General features: G+C 36.0%; 1 long non-coding RNA gene across 2 annotated transcripts; it reads right to left on the reverse strand.

Annotated features, from left to right (window-relative positions):
* Positions 1 to 15,062: 15,062 nt before the first annotated feature.
* Positions 15,063 to 23,981, reverse strand: LOC145141264 (uncharacterized). 2 transcript variants are annotated; one of them, XR_013722538.1, is made up of 3 exons: positions 23,917 to 23,981; positions 23,609 to 23,665; positions 15,063 to 15,759 (listed from the first exon to the last, which is right to left on the reverse strand). It is a non-coding gene; the product is annotated as an uncharacterized LOC145141264 (long non-coding RNA). The 2 variants fall into 2 exon arrangements; XR_013722539.1 differs by lacking the exon at positions 15,063 to 15,759 and adding an exon at positions 22,772 to 22,984.
* Positions 23,982 to 24,634: the final 653 nt, after the last annotated feature.

Below are 24,634 nucleotides of genomic sequence, written 5' to 3' on the forward strand. Positions count from 1 at the left end.
TCTGACACCAGGTTCAAGAATATTGCAGGTGACGTCGACCAACGAGAGAGTGACATGTGGCGACTCCTAGATGGAGCCACGATGCTCAAGCGTGACATGCACAGATATTTGTGTGGCGTGCACCTCAAAATTTTGTTAGAAATAGAAGTGTCTGCAGAACCCTTCTTTACACCTCCTTAAGCAATCCCCTCTCACTCTCCGGTCGCGATAGTTAATCCCGATGCGGTCTCCGAAGTCCTGAGTCCCGAATCTACCTTACATCAACGAATCACGCTACTAGGGTGAGTTCATAGCCCGACTTTTATTGTTTTCAAATGTTTTATGGGAGGAAATACATGTTATAAATCTATATCAATGATTTTACAAAACTATTATATTTTTAATATATCAATGGTTTTTAAAAATGCATGAAATGTTAGGATAATATTTTGCCTGGTGAATTACTATTCCTAAGCTTTAAGAAGGATATTATGTCTAGTCGTTATAATGCCTAAAATTACACTGGAAGATTATACCTAGTTGTTATGCTGGAAAATTCCCTAGAATAACATAGTACTTACTTGTTATGATGGCCAAATTTAAGGATAAACATTTTACCTAGTTGTAACTTTGCCCTAATATGCTATCAATATCAAAATCATAATAATTATTTTACGCATATGGTTAAATGTATATACATATCAGAATAATTATGGAAGAAAACTATATTAAAGGAAAACTTAAAGATGAGCAATGTACTTAATTGTACTCTGCCCTAATATCTTATCAAATAATACTAATACAAAGATAATAATAATAATAATAACTATTATTATTATTATTATTATTATTATTATATGTGTGTGTAAGGAAATCATACTAAAGGAAAAAAAGGAACGAATAATAAAGATAATTAATCATACTTTAAAGGTTTATCAAAACAGTTGCTAAATGAGTCTTATTATTCATCCTTTAATCGATTAAGCTCAGCTAACCCCGGGCCTATAATAATTATTCTTAAGTGAGCGTTAAATGTATGTATAGATCTATATGGGGTTGACAACCCCACTTACGGTTAATAGCTACAAACCCGGCAGACATAACTTTACAGTCTTGTGACGTCCAATGAAGCGTCGTGGCGGGGAAATATCAAGTCATATAGCTCGATTATAGGAACACATTGTAACATTGTGCACTAACCATAATTAAATAAACTACCTAGAGGGGAATGCCTTGAAAGTAGTCAAAGTATGAAAAGGATAAGAAAAATGGATAAAAATCTATAAAATGAAAAATTATAGGATAAGTAAGAAATAAGTAATTTATCATAGGGAAAATAAGATATAAAGAATAGAAACCTTTTAAAAAAATAATAAAACTATTCTAAAAAGTGTAAAACCATAAAAACATGTGAACTCACCAACATTACGTTAACATTTTCAAAAGCCATGTATTCTCATGGAAATCGTTATCAGAGGCCAGTGGAGTGTTTAAGGAAGTCAACAAGTCACTGATGGAAAGTAAATAATTAATATTATATTTCAATATTCAAATTTATAAATTACAATTTATGAACAATATTAAATCAATCAAATATTGAAATTTAAATCACTATCAAAAAAATATTTAAATAATAAAGGAATATACAAAATTCAAATTACATCATATTTTTTTCTTACTCAATAAGTTAGCAAACATGAGGAACAAGTTAGGGTTGCATTGGACTCAATTTGCATAGAGTGCGTCGCATCCAATCGATCTCCAGATTTCTTTTCCAATTTCGCAGTTAGCATTTGTGGTTATTAAACCCTATCTTAGGAAATAATAAAGATCAAAAATAACCATCAGATACGAAAATAATAATTTTTCGCCCTCAAAAACTAAAATCGAAAAACCAATGGCTTTAAAATAGCAGTGCAAGTAATCATGAACCAATGGATTTGATATCACTGATGGATTATAAAGCATTGTATACACACAAATAGCAGTAAAAGAATTAAATTAAATTCCTATGTACACACGTAACCTATAATGATATAGGTTTCAATCTATTATTGCAACTACTAGAAAAGACAGAATTACATACCACTTTTGCAGCTAGAGACTTTCTAGCTTGCAATCTCGTCCTTGACACCTTTCTTGGACGGGAGGACTCATAGTAGGAATCTCTCTAATGTAATCACACTCAAGACTCCAAAGAGAGAATCAAAAGAAAACTAGGAAAATGATAAATTTCTATAAACCCTAATAAGTGTTAAGAAATTTCGTTCTATAGATAGGAGGAAGGGAATGACGAAAAATCCAAGCCAGTGAGCAAGGAGAGTTTGAGCCCTAAAACCCTATTTATAGGTCTTATATCCTTACACCAATAACATATCTAATCCCATGTTGGATGGTTGCACCAAAATCCATAGCCCGTAAAGGATTCTGGAATATTCCAGTTTAGTTAATTTTTAACTAATTAATATTCAACCCTTGAATTTATTAATTCCTACTTAATTTTCAAAATAGTTTCTACTTAATTTATCAAACCATGACAAATTAATAAACTAATTATTCTTCTTAATTCTATTTCTTTTAATAGTTCAATTAGGTCATGAGGTAAACCTAAAAGGACCATGCTATTATTAAAAATATTATCAATAGTTAATGACCTTAGACACCTTTTCTGATAATCTTACCTTTGATGAATCTGCTATGCGTAACTAGAGGGTAAAAATTACAAATCTTGTAGGGAAACATGATTAGGGTGTAACATCCAAAAATTTGGATGCTTATAAAATAAGAAAAGAAAGAAAAAGGACTTGGAAAATATAAGAAGTTGTAAAAAGGGTAAAATGGTTAAAATGGAAAATTGTTATTTTATATGACAATAAAGGGGGATAATAATAAATATTACATACATAAAGTTATTATATTTTCATGAAATTTTGGTACAATTGGATTACATACAAGTGCAGAAGTGCAAAAATGGAAGAAATGTGAAGATACAAATTCACATTAACTGATGAATGTAGCAACTTTGGGGTTTTGGTAGGTTAAAAAAATGTAAATTTTAAGTAAAAAGTAAGATTATAATAGAAATAGAACACATAATACTAAACAATGTAAAAGTAGTTAGCTTAATTGGTAAAAGAATGAGTAAGTTACGAGCTTGCAAAGTTAGAAGAAAAACTAGTTGGTGCTGCTAGGATTTGAAGCTATTTTGAAGTACCAACTTTAAGACCTTATATCTCGTAATCTGTAGACATTAATCCAAAGTATGTAAAGTAAAGTTGTATATTATATGTCAAATAATATGTATACCAATGTTCATGTCATTTAGGTTTGGAGTAAATGAGTATACCTATGTTCACAATTTAATAATTCGAGATTTATATGCATTCAGCCAAAAATGCCTTATTAGAAGTTGTAGTATTGTTCATTATATTTCCATGAAATAAGATTCATCAAAATCCGATGTCATATAAGGAATTTATAGTTGCTACAAGATGCTGAAAGTTTTTAAGGAAATGAGGAAATTGTTGAAATATACTTAGGTGTTGGAAAATGCCATGTGGTTTGCGCCGACATGTATGCCAGACCGCATCAAAAGATCAGAACTCACATTCAAAACTCACGCATGTCGTACAAGACTCAAGCCCAAACCCATGTGGCTATGTGGAGACTTTGACTAAATGTTTACTAACGGATGATAGCCGGCCACCGCCTCTTCCACCAAAAAGTGGTAGCGCATGAGTGCTCCATTTGGACTGAATTTTTTATATGTTATTGCCAACTCACCCCTATAAATGGTGTTAAAAGCACATGTCAATAAGAAATGTTTTGACTACCCGAAAATCCATTTAAATGGTAAGTTGTATCGTTTTCACCAAAATCTTCTCCAAATATCAATGCCAGTGTGTATGTTTGTGTTATTGGTGTCTTTAATATGTGTAAATCATTTTGATCTTAAATCAATACTACATCAATGGTATTTTTTAAATCAAGTGAGGTAACACACCTCTCTCTTCACTTTGTAGGGATTAATTTCTTGAATCATGAAATATCTTATGAATCTTAATTTCTATGATTTCATGTATGTTGAAATTACCACGGGGTAATTACTCCATAGTGATAATTAACATGCTATTAAGGAATATTAACATGTTTTATATATCCAAGGAATTTTGTTATATGATTATCGTGCAAATTAACAATTCATAAACAATGAAGTACATCAGGATTAGTATTGGATTGTGGAATTTTACATTATCATTATGAAGTGATTAGTGATAATTAGAAAGTATCATCATGGATTAACGTGATATTAAAACTTTATCATTTTTAGATGCTTAAAACAAGGATGTTGCATCTTTGAAAAGCATATTGATGCCTTAATATGCCATAACATGAGACAATTTTAATATATCACTATAATAACCAAGGAATTCAAGTATAAAACAAAGTATTGAATATTTTCACCATGTCATACTTGGATCTTGTGGATGAGAACATTATCCTAGCTACGATGTATGAGCTCCAATTTCATATTGTTTGGTATATGTATCTTCTCTACTGGAAATGTTTGACATACATGCCTTATTTTCTTGGACATTTTCCCATAATGACTATGTGAGAAACTTATCACTTTATCAGTTCTGAGGAATTCCTTCACAAATCCACACAAACACGAGATGAATTATGATAGAATAGAAGCGTATTGCATTACATCTATTTTTACTATGGCTTAAATGATGTTTACTTTTAAAATCCTTAAATGTTTAAATGATAATTGAAGGTTTTTGTATGATACATTAAACTATGAAGTTTAATGTAATTAACATGATGATAATTAACATGATATTAAGGAATATTAACATGTTTTATATATCCAAGGAATATTGTTACATGATTATAGTGCAAATTAACAATTCATAAACTATGAATTACATCAAGATTAGTATTGGATTGTGGAATTTTAAATTATCATTATGAAGTGATTAGTGATAATTAGTAAGTATCATGATGGATTAACATGATATTAAAGTTTTATCATTTGTAGATACTTAAAAAAAGGATGTTGCATCTATGAAAAGCATATTTATGCCTTAATATGCCATAACATGAGATAGTTTTAATATATTACTATAATAACCAAGGAATCCAATTATGAAACAAAGCATTGAATATTTTCAACATGTCATAGTTGGATCTTGTAGATGATCACATTATCCTAGCTACGATGTATGAGCTTCACTTTCATTTTGTTTAGTATATGTACTTTCTCTACAAGAAATGTTTGACATACATGCCTTATTTTCATGGATATTTTCCTATAATGACCATGTGAGATACTTATCACTTTATCACTTCTGAGGAATTCCTTCACAAATCCACATAAACATGAGATGAATTGAGATGGGATAGAAGCATATTACATTACATTTATTATTACTATGGCTTAAATGATGTTTATTTTTAAAATATTTAAACGCTTAAATGATAACTGAAGGGTTTTCTAGGTTACATTAATAGTTAAAACAACAAAATATGCACAATGAAATCATAAAACTATTTTATGGGCACATGCAACCTAGAAATCTATGGCTTTTCTCATAATAGCAACATACTATGAAAACTATGAACTAACCTATATATATCGAAAATCACAAAGGGTGTTCGTGTACATACCTTTGAGTATTGTAAAAAATACTCAAGCTTCAATCCGCAAGAGTTCCTTGGAAAGAAAGCACCAAAAGTATGATGCCTCTAATGGCTCACACCTAATACCCTAGAGACCCTAAGGAATGATTTAGAGGAGAGGATATGAAATTTTCGGAACCAAAAATGCCTTGCATAAAAGTACTATTTATAGTTTGTGGAAACCCTAATTTGAATAATAAAATAATAACAATATAAACATATTCAAATCAATTTTCTTTTCATATAAAGGAGGCTTCTAGAACCCTTCCGGATCTCTCCCAAAACCGTCCACCATAAGAAGGGTTCTAGAATGCCTTCCTTATTTAGCAATTCATTTGAAGTTCATCCTTTGGATCTTTAATTTATTCTACATTACCCAAAATTTATTTCCATTTAATTCTTATTAACTCTTAATTAATTATAAATCATTTCTAATTAATTTATTAATCATATAATAAATTAACAAATTATTTACTTACTCCTCTAAAGATATTCCTAGCTATTTCTAGTTATTGAGGGCAATTAAAAAAGTACTTTGCTTTTATTCCATAAGATTATACCAATTTAGTTATAACCTTAGACACCTAATCCAATAGTCTCCAACTTGGATAAGTCATCAACTACAATTACAAGTATGGACCTTTAATGAACAACAAAGTGTGCCTTCCAAAGCCATTGTCAAACTTTGAATCATATCAGACATTGGCCCTAAGATAAGTGATCAACTATTCATTCGTTCTACAAGATATCGTACGTATACGAGACTTAGATACAAATCAATTTCATAGTCCAAGATTGTGTTTCCCGAATTATGATTTATGATGACCTTACGAATTGAACACATCAATTTAGTCCAAGTTGGGCCCAACACTATAATGTCAACATTTAATCACCGAGGGGCCCAAATATATCGTTTTTCCTTTAACAGGAAAAGCAAATGAATAATGTTTGACTACATAATTATAACCTTTACTCATCATTCCATGCATATTTAAAATCTATATTTTAAGCACTCATGATTATAGCAGCAATCTTTATGATATGTCCAATCACTATGAACAATCTACTAAAACTTCATGACAGTCTTGAATCAATACATACTTCCCAAAAGTATGACTGACTGTGTCGTTTCGAATAAATTAATACTCAAGAAGTAAACATGAAAAATGAAAAATAAGAATAAATAATTGAAGAAGGTAATAAACATACTCATAAATAAATCTTTATTATTTAATCACCAAAAACAATTACAATTTATTTTGTTACATTGATTCAAACTATCAACTAACTACTAAAGCTAACATCATCTCTTAACCCAATGCTCCTAGCATGCTCAAAGTTCTTGACCTTTCTCAATCCCTTTGTAAAAGGATCCGCATAATTATCCTCTGATGATACTTTATTAACCACGAGGTTGCCATTTTCAACTATGTGTCACACCCCCGGACCAGAACGGCGGAAACGTCTGGAGGCGGGTGACGTCATTGCGCAGTATCATAACAATTGTATATAAATGAAACATAGCAAATCCAAACATCATACATCAATATAACAAGCTTACATTGTTTTACATCATGTTCATGTTCTCAAATTTTACACAAAAGAGACATCAGTAAGCAAATCCAAAATATAGCAAAATAATCTTGAGCCCGCGATCCACAACCTGCTTATTGGTTTCCTGAGAATACAAGTCGTTTGAAAAGCGTCAACATAAAATCTGTTGGTGAGTTCATAAGCATTTTTGTATAAAACTTTGATGATAGTTTATATTCTAGTGAGTCGTTATAACCATACTAATATGACGGAGTGCCTGTTATGACGTTCTTCAAGCGTTGGTTTCGTTTAAGACATTTGTCACCCTAGACTGGTCGGTCTAGCTGTAACGAACAGCGAAGGTGCGGGGTGTCAACCCCGTATAGATCTATACACAAATTCCCGTTCCCCCTCCAGGAGACTCTGGTTATAACTCTTACAGGACTTTAGGCGTACACTATTATATGGAAATATATGTACTGTGAAGATTTGTCTTACTAGAATACTAACAGTTTTCTGAGCAAATCGTTGAAATCCATTATTTACTAATAAATAATATTAGTTGTATTTGTAACTAGATAGTTTCTTTCGTTCATTTCGTTTGTTGAAATCAATCCACTTTGAATATTTATCAAAATGACCCAATATGATCGTAGCCGGAAAACAGCCCTTTTTCCTTTATAAAATACTAAGTGCGGCTCAATTTGTCGGAAAATGCCAAGTTATGATTTGTATACAACTTTGACTTGTGTGAGTTTATGACAGCAGCTTTATGACACGCAAATATTTCTGTCATAAAGGCTCTAATCGTACATTTTCTTGACCCAAATATTTATATCAAATATTTATAAAATACTCCCTAATAGTTTGCAAGAAGTCATTTATAGGGCATAAAGTTCCAAAGTTTAAAGATTCTAGAAATAGTGACAACTTATAAGGTCTATTTTAACAACTTTTTATTTCTAGATATGGAGATATGGAATAAAGGGGGGGGGGTATATTGGACACACCCAAAAATCTTGAGAGCCTCTTTTTGTGTACAAAGTATTCTTTATGTGGTGATTTTTAAACATTTTTCTGATTTTCATGAAATCTGTGAGGTTTTACGTTCATGAAGATTAAAATAAAATAATAATATTTCAACTCACACACTAAACATACAAATACATGCAATTATCCAAGGATTTAGACAAGATTTGGCTTGTACTCTCCCCCAAAAACAATAAAAACTTGGAAAACGGTGGGGTATGAAGCTCACCTTGGTTAGCTTGCTGGGTGATTTGAAGAGATGTGAAGAAGTTTCCAAGCTCCAAAACTTGGAAGGTTCTTTAACTTTTAGAATATTCTAAGAATAATTTTATGTGTAAATATAATGAAATCTTAGGAATAATGTGGAGAATTATTATTCAAAGAGGATAAAATACTTACAAAAAGAAATCTGGAATTTTCTTTGAAGGAGATGAGACTTGAAGCTTGAATAAGTGGAGAGCACCTTTAGGAGTTTTCTGGAAGTGAAGAATGAGAAGTGGAACTTGGGGAGGAAGGTTCACGTATCTAAATGGGAGGATAAGGGGGTGACTTGACATTTGCATGGAGGGTTGGTGGGTAAAGCTTATTTTCTATGGGTAATGTGTGTTTTACTGAGATTTACATGGGAAATGAGAGATTTATATCACATCATAAAGTCAAACCCCTTTATTTTCTTAGAATCTCCTTAAAATCTTGGGTTTTATTTTATATAAATATGTTTAAAATAATTAATTTTGGCATGAAATGGGGGTTTAAGGGGTCTAAGATATGAAAAACATGAGTTTGGTATGATTTCCGACGTCAAAATGCCTTAAAATGAAGAAAAGGTCCGAAAATGACAAAAATCCGGAGTGTGTCCTTGCTCCTGCGAGGGTCCGAAGTGCTTAGGAAGGATTCCGGAGTCATGATCCAAGTTCCGGAGCAAGGAGGGAATTTCCGAAGCCATACAGCAAATTTCCGGAGTCAGCAAGACGAATTCTGAAGCGCATCTTCTGATCCGGAGTCAGGAGGCGAAGTCCGGAGGTCTGGTCCGGATGTGCGAAGCCGGCTCCCAATTCCGAAACGGCGCGAGGCGAGGTCTTCCGGAGCGAGGTTCCGAAGCAAGCCTTAACCTTCCGGAGCATGCGAGATCCGAAGCTAGGGAGGGGTTTCGAAGATGTGAGTCCTCTTGGTTCCTAAGAAGGCATTCCGGACGAAGAGGGTTCCAGAGGTGGAGGGTTCCGGACCAAGAGGGTTCCGGACCAAGAAGGTTCCGGGCCAAGAGGGTTCCGGACCAAGAGGGTTCCGGACCAAGAGGGTTCCGGGCCAAGAGGGTTCCGGACCAAGAGGGTCCTTTTGGGTTTTCTCCTCCGGTTTTGGGCTGTTTTTGACTGAGGAAGGTACGTAGAGAGATTTGGGAGAGATTCCACATACTTGGAGAGATTTGGGAGAAATTTCATATTCTTGGAGAGATTTGGGAGAGATTTCACATTCTTGGAGAGATTTGGGAGAGATTTCACATACTTAGAGAGATTTCATATTCTTGGAGAGATTTGGGAGAGATTTCACATACTTGGAGAGATTTGGGAGAGATCTCACATATTTGGAGAGATTTCATATTCTTGGAGAGATTTGGGAGAGATTTCACATACTTGGAGAGATTTGGGAGTGGTTTCACCTACTTGGAAAGATTTGGAAGAGAGAGAGATATAGTGGGAGAGATTGAGAGAGACTTTGTCGGATGCCTTTATTAATGTTTTTCTCCGTAGTTCAAAGACCGTAGACTTAGTTACATCCCATTTTGAATGCTATACACCCCCGAAGGGCACTTAATAGTACTTTATAGAGGTGTTACTTCCCTAAATCAGATTAGGGTTTTAAATTTTGAACATTTGCAACTTTCAAGTGTTACTTTGCATTAGGATTTATAGTTGTACATTAGTAAACATAAAGAAATCCCTAACATATAACACTAGTTAAGTTGACCAGATTGACTTGTTGACCTTGACTTGACTTTGAATTGACCAGAAGATTGCCGGTTGTCACATCATCCCCCGCTTGAGGGAATTTCGTCCCAAAATTTTGCTTTGAAGTCGCCTTCAAGGGTTAGCGAATAGGTGGGGGTACTTCTGTATCATTTGATCTCCGTGCTCCCATATGAACCCAAGCCCGCGCTTGGCGCTCCAACGAACCTTTACAATTGGGATGCGACTTTGTTTGGTACGCTTCGTTTCTATGTCCATGATTTTGATTGGTTCTTCAACGAACAAAAGATTCTCGTTTATCTCAATCTCTTCTAGCGGAATAACAAGGGTTTCATCTGATAAGCACTTTTTCAAATTTGATACGTGGAACACGGGGTGCACGTTGCTGAGTTCGGAGGATAACTGCAGCTTATAGGCGACTGGACCAATTCGGGCAAGAATCTCGAATGGTCTGATGTATCGCGGGTTTAACTTTCCTCGTTTCCCGAAACGGATCATCCCTTTCCAGGGACAGACCATTAGCAGCACGCGGTCTCCTACTTGGAACTCCAGTGGCTTTTGTCTTTTGCCTGCGTAGCTTTTCTGTCTATCCCAGGACGCTTGGAGTCGTGACTTGATTTCGACGATTTTCTCGGTTATTTCCCAGATGATCTCAGGTCCTGTGAGGGTGCTATCCGGTAGTTGTCCTCTTTCCAGTTGGGTGTCACCCACCTCGGCCCAACAAAGGGGCGATCTGCACTTCCGACCATACAAGGCCTCAAAGGGGGCGACTCATATGCTTGTGTGGTAGTTGTTGTTATATGAAATTCAACTAGGGGGAGGTGGGCATCCCAGGCTTTGCCAAAATCTATCACACATGCTCGGAGCATGTCTTCTAGAGTTTGAATGGTTCGCTCGCTTTGGCCATTTGTCTGGGGGTGGTAGGCAGTGCTCATATCTAGTCAGGTTCCCAATGCTTTCTGGAGCGACTGCCAAAAACGAGAGGTGAATCTACTATCCCGATCTGAGATAATAGATATGGGGACTCCGTGAAGTCTCACCACCTCTTTCAGGTATATCCGCGTTAGCCTTTCCATTTTGTACGTCTCCTTTATTGGCAGGAAATGGGCGGATTTTGTCACGGTCAATGATCACCCAGATAGCATCCAGACCGTCTGCCGTCTTGGGTAATTTGGTTATAAAATCCATTGTTATCCTCTCCCATTTCCACTCGGGTATTTCGGGTTGTTGCAGTAGACCTGAGGGCTTCTGATACTCCACTTTAACCTTGGCAAAAGTGAGACACTTGCCTACGTAAGTGGCAATCTCCGCTTTCATGTTCGGCTACCAATAATGTTGTTTGATATCCAGGTACATCTTGTCGGCACCCGGATGGATAGAGTACCTTGTTTTGCGAGCCTCATTCATTACCACATCTCGAAATCCACTGAACCTCGGTGTCCAGATTCGGTCCATAAGATAATAGGCTCCGTCTTCTTTGACAGTCAAATTCTTTTCCATTCCGCGCAATGCCTCATTGGCGACGTTTTCTGGCTTCAAGGCTTCCTGTTGAGCCTCTTTGATTTGTGAGAATTGATGGGAATGGACGGTCATTGTCAACGTCTTTACTCGGCGACCCGAGTACTCCTTTCGGCTTAAGGCATCGGCTACCACATTTTCTTTGCCTGGATGGTACTTGATTTCGCACTTATATTCGTTTAGCAGTTTGACCCATCTTTGTTGTCTCATGTTCAACTCCTTTTGATTCAGGATATGCTGGAGGCTCTTGTGGTCTATGAAAATGGTGCACTTTATACCGTATAGGTAGTGCCTCCAAATCTTCTATGTGAAGACCACAGCTCCCAACTCGAGGTCGTGGGTGGTGTAGTTTACTTCGTGGGTCTTTAGTTGCCTTGACGCGTAAGCTATCACTTTTCCTTGTTGCATAAGCATACAACCCAACCCTTAATTAGAAGCATCGCAGTATACTATGAAGTCCTCCGTTTCTTCTGGCAAGGACAACACTGCAGCAGTGCAGAGGGCTTGTTTCAGGGTTTGGAAAGCAGCTTCTTGTTTATCATTCCAATAGAAGGGTGCGCCCTTCTGGGTGAGAGTGGTGAGAGGCTTGGCAATCTTGGAAAAATTTTGGATGAACCTTCGGTAATAACCAACAAGGCCCAAAAATTATCGGATTTCGGTTGGGGTTCTTGGAGTTGCCCAACCCTCAATAGCTTTGATCTTGGTAGGGTCCACATGTATTCCCTCTTCACTGACTACATGGCCCAAAAATTCCACTCTATGAATCCAGAACTCGCATTTGGAGAATTTTGCGTAAAGCTTTTCTGCTCTCAATGTTTCCAAAATTTGTCGCAAATGTTTGCTGTGCTCTTTCTTTCTCTTAGAGTAAACGAGTATATCATTGATGAAAACAATCACGAAGTTGTCGAGAAACGTCCGACAGACTCAGTTCATCAGATCCATAAAGGCTGCTGGTGTGTTTGTGAGACCAAAAGGCTTGACCACGAATTCAAAATGCCCATAACGGGTTCGGAAAGCAGTCTTTGGGATATCCTCCTCTCGGACTCTTAGTTGATGGTATCCGGACCTCAGATCTATCTTGGAAAAGTAGATGGCTCCTTGGAGCTGGTCGAAGAGATCATCGATTCGAGGGAGTGGGTATCAATTCTTGACGGTGAGTTTGTTTAGTTCTCGGTAATCTATGCACATTCTGAAAGATCCGTCTTTCTTCTTGACAAACAGAACCGGAGCTCCCCAAGGTGAACAGCTCGGCCTAATGAATCCTTTGTCAAGAAGCTCGCTTAGTTGACTATATAACTCTTGCATTTCGGCAGGAGCTAACCTGTAGGGTGATTTGGCGATCGGAGTAACTCCAGGTAAAAGATCGATTCGGAACTCGACCTGGCGCTCGGGAGGGATTCTTGGCAAATCCTCGGGAAATACGTCAGGAAAGTCATGTACTTCAGGAATATAGTTAAGGTTCTTCTCCTCCTTTGCGTTATCAACGACATGAGCAAGAAAGGCGTGATTCTTTTTATGCAAGCACTTTTCGTGCTTGGATGCAACAAATAAGTCGGAGTTTTGAACTGGGTTTATCGCCATAAACTATTAGAGTTTCGTCATTGGGTAGGTGAAGGCGAACGGCCTTCTCGTGACACATAATTTCAGCATGGTGGGGGCTTAACCAATCCATGCCAATAATCACATCAAAGCTCCTAATATTAACAGGCATCAAACTGATTGGGAAGGAGTGATTATTTAACGTTAGCGTGCACCCTACGTAGATATCGTTGGTTGATTCTGTTTTACCGTTGGCCATTTCGACCGTATAAGTTTCATTCAATTGGTGGGGATTTTGATTGAGTAGGTGTTTGAATTTGTGACTTATGAAGCTTCGCTCAGCTACACTATCAAATAAAATGCATGCATAAGAGTTGTTCAGGAGAAACGTACCAGTCATCACTGTTGGATCTTGCACCACCTCCCCTTGCCCCATGGTTAAGACCCTTCATGCGTTATGATTGTTGTTCTTAGCGCAGTTGCGTTTGAAATGGCCGGTTTCCCCGCATCCTTAACATGTGCGGTTGGCTCCGACGTTGTTGTCATTAGGCTGTTTGTTTTGTTGTGGGGGCATCTTGCAATACCGGACAGTGTATCCTTTTCGATTGCAGTTGGTGCATTGGAAATCTTTGCATGCCCCATAGTGGTGATAGTTACACTTGTCACACTTGGGATTGGATCCCGCGTATGGCTTTGTTGGCACGGTTGTGGTTGAGGCTGGGGCGGTTGGGGCTGGTGCTGCTGGAGCGGTAGCAGAATGGATCGCTACTGTCTGTGGTTTCTTGGATGGCCCTGAATTTTGTCGTCCTTTTTTCTTGTTCCCCCAGTTCTTTTTGGTCCACTTTCTTGTTTGCTTTCTCCCTCTGTTGTTTTGGTACTTTTCTTATCACTGTGATCATAAAGTTTCTTGGCTAGGCGTTTTGCACTGTCGTAGGTCTCGGGTTTTGAGGAAATCACGTTGCCCTGAATGGGAGGCGTCAACCCCAGATGAATCTATCGACCTTCTTTCCTTCGGATGTAATCATACCAGGACACAGAAGGGATAGTTCGTTAAACCTTGAGATGTACGCGTCAATGTTCGAGTTCTGCACCGTAAGGTTCCACAGTTCTTGCTCGAGCTTTTGTATTTCCCCTCGGGGGCAGTACTCGGCGATTAACGTTTCTTTGAGTTCTTCCCAGGACATAGTGTTTGCAACGGGAAGTGTCATGGCCTCGATATGACTGTTCCACCATGACAGTGCCTGGTCGATGAAAGTGCAGGCCGCGAATTTGACTTTACTTCCTTCAGGACATTCACATATCTCGAACACCGACTCTACTTTTTCGATCCATCTTTTCAGAGCTATGACTCCTCCAGTCCCGTTGAAAGTCCAGGGTCTTGAATTGGAAAAATCCTTGTAGGTACAGGCCTTTACGGGCCCTTGATTCATCCCGTGGTGGGAGCTTCCTGTCCCTTGGCCTTGTCCACCACCATTATTTCCGGCTTGGATGTGGGCTAGAGTTGCTGTCACTGCGGCTGAAACTGCCGTTTGGAAGGCCGCAGAGTTCATTTCCGGCGGGGGCGGCAGTGGTGGTGTGTTGTTATTCCTACGGGTTGATCTCCTCGGCATCTTTCTGTCATGGATCAGAAGGACAATGAGTATCCAAAGTATTTTATTTCACGATTTCTGGTTTATAGAATAGTATCGGTGATTTGGTTGTATACCAGCAAGTGTGTGCATAAAATCAACATTTAATAATATCGATCATAACAGGCAACACATCATATGAAAATAGACACATTCATTTTTCATTAATAATAATTCCTTGCGTACATGAAAATTTGCCTTTATAAGGCATACGATACATGAAATGAAATAAAATCTAACAGAATAACGACTCCATGAGTAGTGTAATCACTTACTCATGCTGTCGGTAGTACATAGAGAAATGCACAAAGGAAAACTGATATGGTAGCAAATAAACAGATACTAGTCGCAACGAGTAGGGCCTGGTGGTGCTGACGATGAGGTAGATGCGCCCTGAAGTTCGGCTAACCTACGCTCGGTGATCCATACACGCTCCTCCAGTGCGGTGTGTCTCTCCTGATATTCTCTGACCTCCGCTCGTGCAGTGGCAAGATTTTCTATGAGCCGTTCCATTGGGTAGAAGTCTCGCTCTAGGTCGCTCAAAGTTCTTGACCTTTATCAATCCCTTTGTAAAAGGATCCGCATGATTATCCTCTGATGATACTTTATTAACCATGAGGTTGCCATTTTCAACTATGTGTCACACCCCCGGACCAGAAAGGCGGAAACGTCTGGAGGCGGGTGACGTCATTGCGCAGTATCATAACAATTGTATATAAATGAAACATAGCAAATCCAAACATCATACATCAATATAACAAGCTTACATTGTTTTACATCATGTTCATGTTCTCAAATTTTACACAAAAGAGACATCAGTAAGCAAATAGAAAATATAGAAAAATATTCTTGAGTCCGCGATCCACAACCTGCTTATTGGTTTCCTGAGAATACAAGTCGTTTGAAAAGTGTCAACATAAAATATGTTGGTGAGTTCATAAGCATTTTTGTATAAAACTTTGATGATAGTTTAGAACTCCAGAAAATCCAATATTTTCTTATCAAATAGTTGCATGTCTTGTTTCAACTCGAGTATAGTTGCATGTGTGTCTTAGTTAGTCGTTTTCGAAAATCGTATATAATTGTTTCCTCCAGAAAATCCTATATTTTCTGATGTATAAAATAGTAGCTTTGAAAACCATAACACTTGTAGTGAAAAGTTTCATTTGAACAAACCAAAACATAGTTGTTTGTAAACCAAAAGCAAAGTCTGTATAAATACATTTCTGATATATTCTAGTGAGTCGTTATAACCATACTAATATAACGGAGTGCCCGTTATGACGTTCTTCAGGTGTCGGTTTCGTTTAAGACATTTGTCAACCTAGACTGGCCGGTCTAGCTGTAGCGAACAACGAAGGTGCGGGGTGTCAACCCCGTATAGATCTATACACAAATTCCCGTTCCCCCTCCAGGAGACTCTGGTTATAACTCTTACAGGACTTTAGGCGTACACTATTATATGGAAATATATATACTGTGAAGATTTGTCTTACTAGAATACTAACAGTTTTCTGAGCAAATCGTTGAAATCCATTATTTACTAATAAATAATATTAGTTGTATTTGTAACTAGATAGTTTCTTTCGTTCATTTCGTTTGTTGAAATCAATCCACTTTGAATATTTATCAAAATGACCCAATATGATCGTAGCCGGAAAACAGCCCTTTTTCCTTTATAAAATACTAAGTGCGGCTCAATTTGTCGGAAAATGCCAAGTTATGATTTGTATACAACTTTGACTTGTGTGAGTTTATGACAGCAGCTTTATAAAATACTCCCTAATAGTTTGCAAGAAGTCATTTATAGGGCATAAAGTTCCAAAGTTTGAAGATTCTAGAAATAGTGACAACTTATAAGGTCTATTTTAACAACTTTTTACTTCTAGATATGGAGATATGGAATAAGGGGGGGGGGGGGGTATATTGGACACACCCAAAAATCTTGAGAGCCTCTTTTTGTGTACAAAGTATTCTTTATGTGGTGATTTTTAAACATTTTTCTGATTTTCATGAAATCTGTGAGGTTTTACGTTCATGAAGATTAAAATAAAATAATAATATTTCAACTCACACACTAAACATACAAATACATGCAATTATCCAAGGATTTAGACAAGATTTGGCTTGTACTCTCCCCCAAAAACAATAAAAACTTAGAAAAAGGTGGGGTATGAAGCTCACCTTGGTTAGCTTGCTGGGTGATTTGAAGAGATGTGAAGAAGTTTCCAAGCTCCACAACTTGGAAGGTTTTTGAACTTTTAGAATATTCTAAGAATAATTTTATGTGTAAATATAATGAAATCTTAGGAATAATGTGGAGAATTATTATTTAAAGAGGATAAAATACTTAAAAAAGAAATCTGGAATTTTCTTTGAAGGAGATGAGACTTGAAGCTTGAATAAGTGGAGAACACCTTTAAGAGTTTTCTGGAAGTGAAGAATGACAAGTGGAACTTGGGGAGGAAGGTTCACGTATCTAAATGGGAGGATAAGGGGGTGAGTTGACATTTGCATGGAGGGCTGGTGGGTAAAGCTTATTTTCTATGGGTAATGTGTGTTTTACTGAGATTTGCATGGGAAATGAAAGATTTACATCACATCATAAAGTCAAACCCCTTTATTTTCTTAGAATCTCCTTAAAATCTTGGGTTTTATTTTATATAAATATGTTTAAAATAATTAATTTTGGCATGAAATGGGGGTTTAAGGGGTCTAAGATATGAAAAATATGAGTTTGGTGTGATTTCCGACGTCGAAATGCCTTAAAATGATGAAAAGTTCCGAAAATGACAAAAATCCCGAGTGTATCCTTGCTCCTGCGAGGGTCCGAAGTGCTTAGGAAGGATTCTGGAGTCATGATCCAAGTTCCGGAGCAAGGAGGGAATTTCCGAAGCCATACAACAAATTTCCGGAGTCAGCAAGACGAATTCTGAAGCGCATCTTTTGATCCGGAGTCAGGAGGCGAAGTCTAAAGGTCTGGTCCGGATGTGCGAAGCCGGCTCCCAATTCCGAAACGGCGCGAGGCGAGGTCTTCCGGAGCGAGGTTCCGAAGCAAGCCTTAACCTTCCGGAGCATGCGAGATCCGAAGCTAGGGAGGGGTTCCGAAGATGCGAGTCCTCTTTGTTTCGTAGAAGGCATTCCAGACTAAGAGGGTTCCGGACCAAGAGGGTTCCAGACCAAGAGGGTCAGGACCAAGAGGGTTCCGGACCAAGAGGGTTCCGGACCAAGAGGGTTCCGGGCCAAGAGGGTGCCGGACCAAGAGGGTCCTTTTGGGTTTTCTCCTCAGGTTTTGGGTTGTTTTCGACTGAGGAAGGTACGTAGAGAGATTTGGGAGAGATTCCACATATTTGGAGAGATCTGGGAGAGATTTCATATTCTTGGAGAGATTTGGGAGAGATTTCACATTCTTGGAGAGATTTGGGAGAGAATTCACATACTTGGAGAGATTTCATATTCTTGGAGAGATTTCACATACTTGGAGAGATTTGGGAGAGATCTCACATACTTGGAGAGATTTCATATTCTTGGAGAGATTTGGGAGAGATTTCACATACTTGGAGAGATTTGGGAGAGTTTCACCTACTTGGAGAGATTTGGGAGAGGTTTCACCTACTTGGAGAGATTTGGGAGAGGTTTCACCTACTTGGAGAGATTTGGAAGAGAGAGAGAGAGATACAGTGGGAGAGATTGAGAGAGACTTTTGCCGGATGCCTTTATTAATGTTTTTCTTCGTAGTTCAAAGACCGTAGACTTAGTTAGATCCCATTTTGAGTGCTATACACCCCCGAAGGGCACTTAATAGTACTTTATAGAGCTGTTACTTCCTTAAATCAGATTAGGGTTTTAAATTTTGAACATTTGCAACTTTCAAGTGTTACTTTGCATTAGGATTTATAGTTATACATTAGTAAACATAAAGAAATCCCTAACATATAACACTAGTTGAGTTGACCAGATTGACTTGTTGACCTTGACTTGACTTTGACTTGACCAGAAGATTGCCGGTTGTCACACTATATGTCGGATGTAATGGTATTTTAGCCGAATATTCCTTGACCTCCCATGATCCTTTGGTTCTTTAGTTAAAGAAACTGCACCTTCATTGTCTCAGAAAATTTCTATGGGCTCTTAGATTGATGGAACAACTTCAAGATCACCAATAAAATTCTTTAGCCATGTCGCTTCCTTTGTCGCCTTGCTTAATGCGATGTACTCTGACTCACAAGTAGAATCAGCCACCGCTTTATGCTTAGAACTTTTCTGAGTAACCACTCGACCATTCGGTAGGAATACCCAGAGATATTGAGAAGAAACGTTATCTTAATCCGTTTGAAAGTTATGATCACTATAGCCACTTCCTCTTAACTCGTCTTTTCCACCGAAAACTAAGAATATTTCTTTCGTTCTCCGCAAATACTTGAGAATGTTCTTTACTACTGTCTAATGGGCTCCGCCAGGATTATCATGATATCGACTAACCATGATTAATGCATAAGAAACATCACGACGAGTACAAGTCATAACATACATGATCAGTCCAATAGCCGAAGCGTATGGGACTTGACTCATAGCATCTATTACCTTATCAATACTAGGACATTGAGTCTTACTCAATTTAACAGTATGATGTATGGTAAAATCCCCTTTCTTGGAATTCTCCATATTAAAACGCTTTAATATTTTATCCAAGTATGTACTCTAGCTAAGCCAATTAAACATTTATCTCTATCCATGTAAATCCTTATTCCTAGAATGTATGTCGCCTATCCTAGATCCTTCATAGAGAAACATTTCCCAATCCAAGATTTTACTTCTTTCAAAGTTGGAATATCGTTTCCTATAAGGCGTATGTCATCAACAAACAGACCTAGAAAGCTTACAACACTCCCACTAACTTTGACATACAAACAGGAATCATAACTACTCCTAGAGAATCCAAACTCTTTGACATTCTCATGAAAGCAAAGATTCCAGCTACAAGATGCTTGTTTAAGTCCATAGATGGACTTATAAAGTTTGCACACTTTATTAGGACACGTGGCATGTTCAAAACCATCGGGGATATTTGAAATATCTATATGCTCAAGAGTCATATTAGAATGATATTGATAATTAACATATGATCCAAAGGGCCACACTAACAACAACTTGATACAATTGATTGTTTATTAGAAATTGATTTTAGTAAATATTCATTAACTCTTATATTTATTTGGAAATCATTTATTTCTTGGAAATAATAATTTTCATTAGAAAGTAAAATAATATATTATAATGTATGATTTATTAAGTCATGTACATCTTTCTGGACTAGAATACTCCTTTGTCTTTTAGCTAAAAGTTAGAGTTTATATCTTATAAAGGACTGTAAGATTTTTTTATAAACTTGGCTTCACTTTATGTAGTAAAACCATATATAGCATGCTTGATGCTAGATGATGGTCTTTTGAATATAATAAGGGAAGCATGTCTTAAAAGGTATGGGAGACATGTAGACTTTAGAGTCATGGATTGCTTAAGAGGTTAAGGACTTATGGGTAATTTATTAACTTTATGAAGGCTTTCAAGGCTTTCATTTGGAGCATGAAAAACTGTAACATGCACAAGCTCTCTCTCATTTTCTCTATTGCAATTTTTTTGAAGAGTACTTGCTCTCTTTAAGTCATATTTGGATATTGACTTAAATCTTAAGAGTTTTGACTAGCATCTAATCAAGTTGGTTATTGTTGGTGTTTCCACCTAAGGTGAAGTTCTACTTTACATTCTACATCAACATCCAAGCCTCCCCTTGATGACTCAAAGGGCTACAAAGGTTGTGAATCTTTTTCCCTTAATGGTTGTGTTTTCTTTCCAAACTTTGCAAGAATATATTTGGTGGATATAAACTATTTTATACTGTTTAAAATTAAAATTTCTTTCATTGCTAAATCTTGTGTTTTTGAAACGATTTTTTGAATAAAAACCCAACATTTATAAGACTTAGTATGGAGAGGCTTCATCCTTATCTTATTTAATGTATGAGGTTTTTAACCCTATGTTAGACTAAAGCTTCCAAACCCAAAATCTACTAAATACATATTTGTAAAATATTCTAAAAGGTTGCTTAGATTATTATATACAAACCCACTAAAAATAAGTTCTCTTATTCCTCTAAAAGCTATGTTATCAGAAAGCGAGCTTCTAATGTCAAATCAAGTGGGAGGCACATGGAACTTGAAGTAGCTCAAGAACCATAGCCTAATGTTGTACAAGTTGGCACTAGTTTCAACAAGGATATGTTGAACATAAATAATAGCTATACATAAACACAAATTGTTCACATATATGGTAGAAATCATCTATAACATGAGAAATATGAAATCTATCATTGATGAGTTCTTCTTGATGGTTTCTGGAAAATCCATCAACTATCAAAATGCTATATCAGACTTTGAATCTGATTAATGACTTAGTGTCATGAACACTGAGATGTAATCTATGTCTGATAATCAAGTATGAGATTGATTAATCCTTTTCTTTAATAGCAAGGCTAGAAAGGAGTAAGTAATTATTTTAGAAAGAATTCATACATGGATATTTATACACATTTAACAAACTTGTTATAAAAAGCTTTTCTCTCAAACTCATATCATTGACTATGAGAAAACTTTTTCTCAAGTAGTTATGATTAGAATAACAATGATATTATTTACCATAACTACATATTTTGATTCTGAGATATGGCAAATAGATTTCAAGAAAATTTCTTTTCTTAATAGACACCTACTTGGATATATCTATATAGCTTAGCGTCGAGGTTTTCTTAATCCAATATAAAGCAAACATCTCATGGTTGGAATCTTCATTTTAATATGAAAACAAAAGGTATGCTTTTGTATCAAAATGAAGTCATAATCCAATTATAATTTATATATATATATATATATATATATATATATATATATATATATATATATATATATATATATATATATATATGAGTTATAATTGGATTATGACTTCATTGTGGATGAGGAGTAAGTTTTGTTGGAATAAGGTCCAAGCAAAACATAATAGCACATTCTACTACAAAAAATAATACACTGCTACTTTAGAAGCTGCAACCAAATATGATTGGATGAATGAGTTCATTGAAAAAATTGGTTGAGTCCTACAGTTCAAGGATCACATAGAAATCTTTTGTGAGTTTAAGTGCATACTTAATCAAGCTAAGAGACTCTAAATCACATAATAACACCAATCATATTCTCCAACATATTCAATTATACTTCAAATAAAGTTAAATATGAAGATGATAGTATTCTCAGAATTCACACAAATTAAAATTAGTCAAGACCCATTAATAAAGACTTTCCTTTAAACTAAGCATGAAAGGTAAAGCTTGAGTTATAGGACTTTGTTATTCAAGAAATGGGATTTAATTTGAATTTAGTATTTGGATATTGGAAACCTTCAAGACCCAAAAAACGGTCCAAATGAAGATGAACCCTGGGAAATGTATCTTTAGGGTGGAAGAAGGACAATTTCTAGGATGTTATATCATCAGCAAAGGGATCCAGCCAAGCCCCACCAAAGTGGAAGAGTTAATGGATGTAAAATTACCACACACCCTAAGAGACGTCCAAGGACTAAATGGTAAACTGACTGCCTTGAGCCGGTTCATCTCCAATTTGATGGAAAAGTCCATATCGTTGTTCCAGACACTCAAGGGATGCATTGTGACTAATAACTTCCACTGGACACCAGAGGCCGAAACAACGCTCCAACACCTGAAGGAAGCCCTGCACAAGCTTCCCACGCTTGCTAGCCCCATGTGACATCCCCAATTTTCACGGCCAGAAAAGACCGATTTTGTTTATGCTTGTTTAAAAATCAGAGTAACATTTTAAATAAAAGTGTTGCGGAATTTGTCCCAAAACAAAATATGATAAAGATTTATCAAAAGCATTTCCAAAGAAATGTATTTCATTAAAAGACTCGGGATGTCATGTTCGATACAGATCAAAAGCATAAACAGTACAACATAAGCCTTACTACATTATTTCGTATTTACAGGCCTATAATCCCTTATCTCTCATCCAAACATCTATGCTCATGCGCCACTACCTATAATACAAGAAACTGAGTGGGTCAGGCTTGGGAGCCTGGTGAGCACATAGGGTTTTCAACCCACAATAAATAAGTTTATTAACTTTATCAAACCAAACAAACCCGATTACCCGTTCCCGTTATCCTCACTTTACGTCCCTAAAACATCTAACTCAAGGGACCTAGTCTAAGGACTTTCATCGGGGCGACAACACATGCTTCGGGGATTCCTCAGCAATTCATGTCAAATAAGGCAACCATGTGGGGGATGGAGTACTATTGGTAAACACACAGTTCAAATAAATACCTACAGGTTGCGAGCCTGCTAGCGTTCCACTGGACTGTCTAGAATAGTCTGTGGTCGTCATCTATACTCCGCTAGATGACTGGATCATCAATAACATCTATAACGAGGCCTCTCATTATTTTATTTTGTCACACAACAACTATTAAATCTACCCATGTTTTACCCAACACATTTTGTAGATATAAGATACATATACAGTTTAAATCATTTAAAACGAATATAAAACCGTTCATCCAGCATAGATAGCAAGTATACAGATAATATGCACACGTAGCACGTAATTTATATAAAATACTTCATATCTATGTGTAAGATGAAAGTAACTATGCACTCACCTGATACAGCAGATGTATCTCTCAATTTATGAGTAGTTCCATATATTTTTCCTCAATCTAAACAGTTAAAAATTATGTCTAAGATTACCAATCAAAATAAATATAGGCTACAATATAACTAATAATTTAGTTATATAATAACGTCTCGTTAATTATTATTTTTTTATAAACTTTTTGGTCTTATAAAAATAGTTATCAATTGAATAAACATAAGTTATAATACATTTACAGTCTAACATCTTAAATTTGTGATTATAAATAGATAAAATATAAATACCAATAACCAAACTAATATAAAAAAAATTTACCTCAAAAGCTTTTATAATATGAGTATTCCGGAGAATATATCTTCAGATTATAAGTTAAAGATAATTTGGAGAGTACTTATTTTTATTAAGAGGAGCAATGTATTTATAGGCCTCCATGCAAGCTACGTGTCAAAAAAAAATACATGACTTAGTGACCAAGCAAAAGTGGATATATCTTCATATAATATGTGTTATGCAAATTGTTCCATATCATATTTAACCCAATAAAACATATACACGTTTGTATTATTAATTATTATCCTTGTTATGCACACATATGCATACGTTGGTCTCATGTGGCAATAGAGTCACCTTATAAATCCATATATGTAACTTATTTCTTTTGAATATATGTTTACTTTATAAATCAAATTTATATATACGTTTTTTTCTTAAAAAAAAAGAAAAATACATATCTATAATGTATTAATTCATTTAAACTAAAACTTTACATGTACTATTTGATTAATATAATCAATGTTAAACATATATTTTATTTAATATATTAAAATCTTATAACTTATTGACGCAGTAAGTTATAACTTATAAAATATAAGTTTATAAATTTCGTATCAGTATAATAACTAAATACGAAATATTTCAATTACATAAGAGATAATATTTTACAACTGATTTTTAATTTGAATATTAGTAACTAATGTCGTAAAACGGGTGTAACACAAAATACCGTTTCACTACTTGGGTTCACCCTTTAATG

Source organism: Lactuca virosa, chromosome 9, assembly GCF_052849685.1.
Source record: "Lactuca virosa cultivar CGN04683 chromosome 9, Lactuca_virosa_CGN04683_v6, whole genome shotgun sequence".
Lineage (NCBI taxonomy): Eukaryota > Viridiplantae > Streptophyta > Magnoliopsida > Asterales > Asteraceae > Lactuca > Lactuca virosa.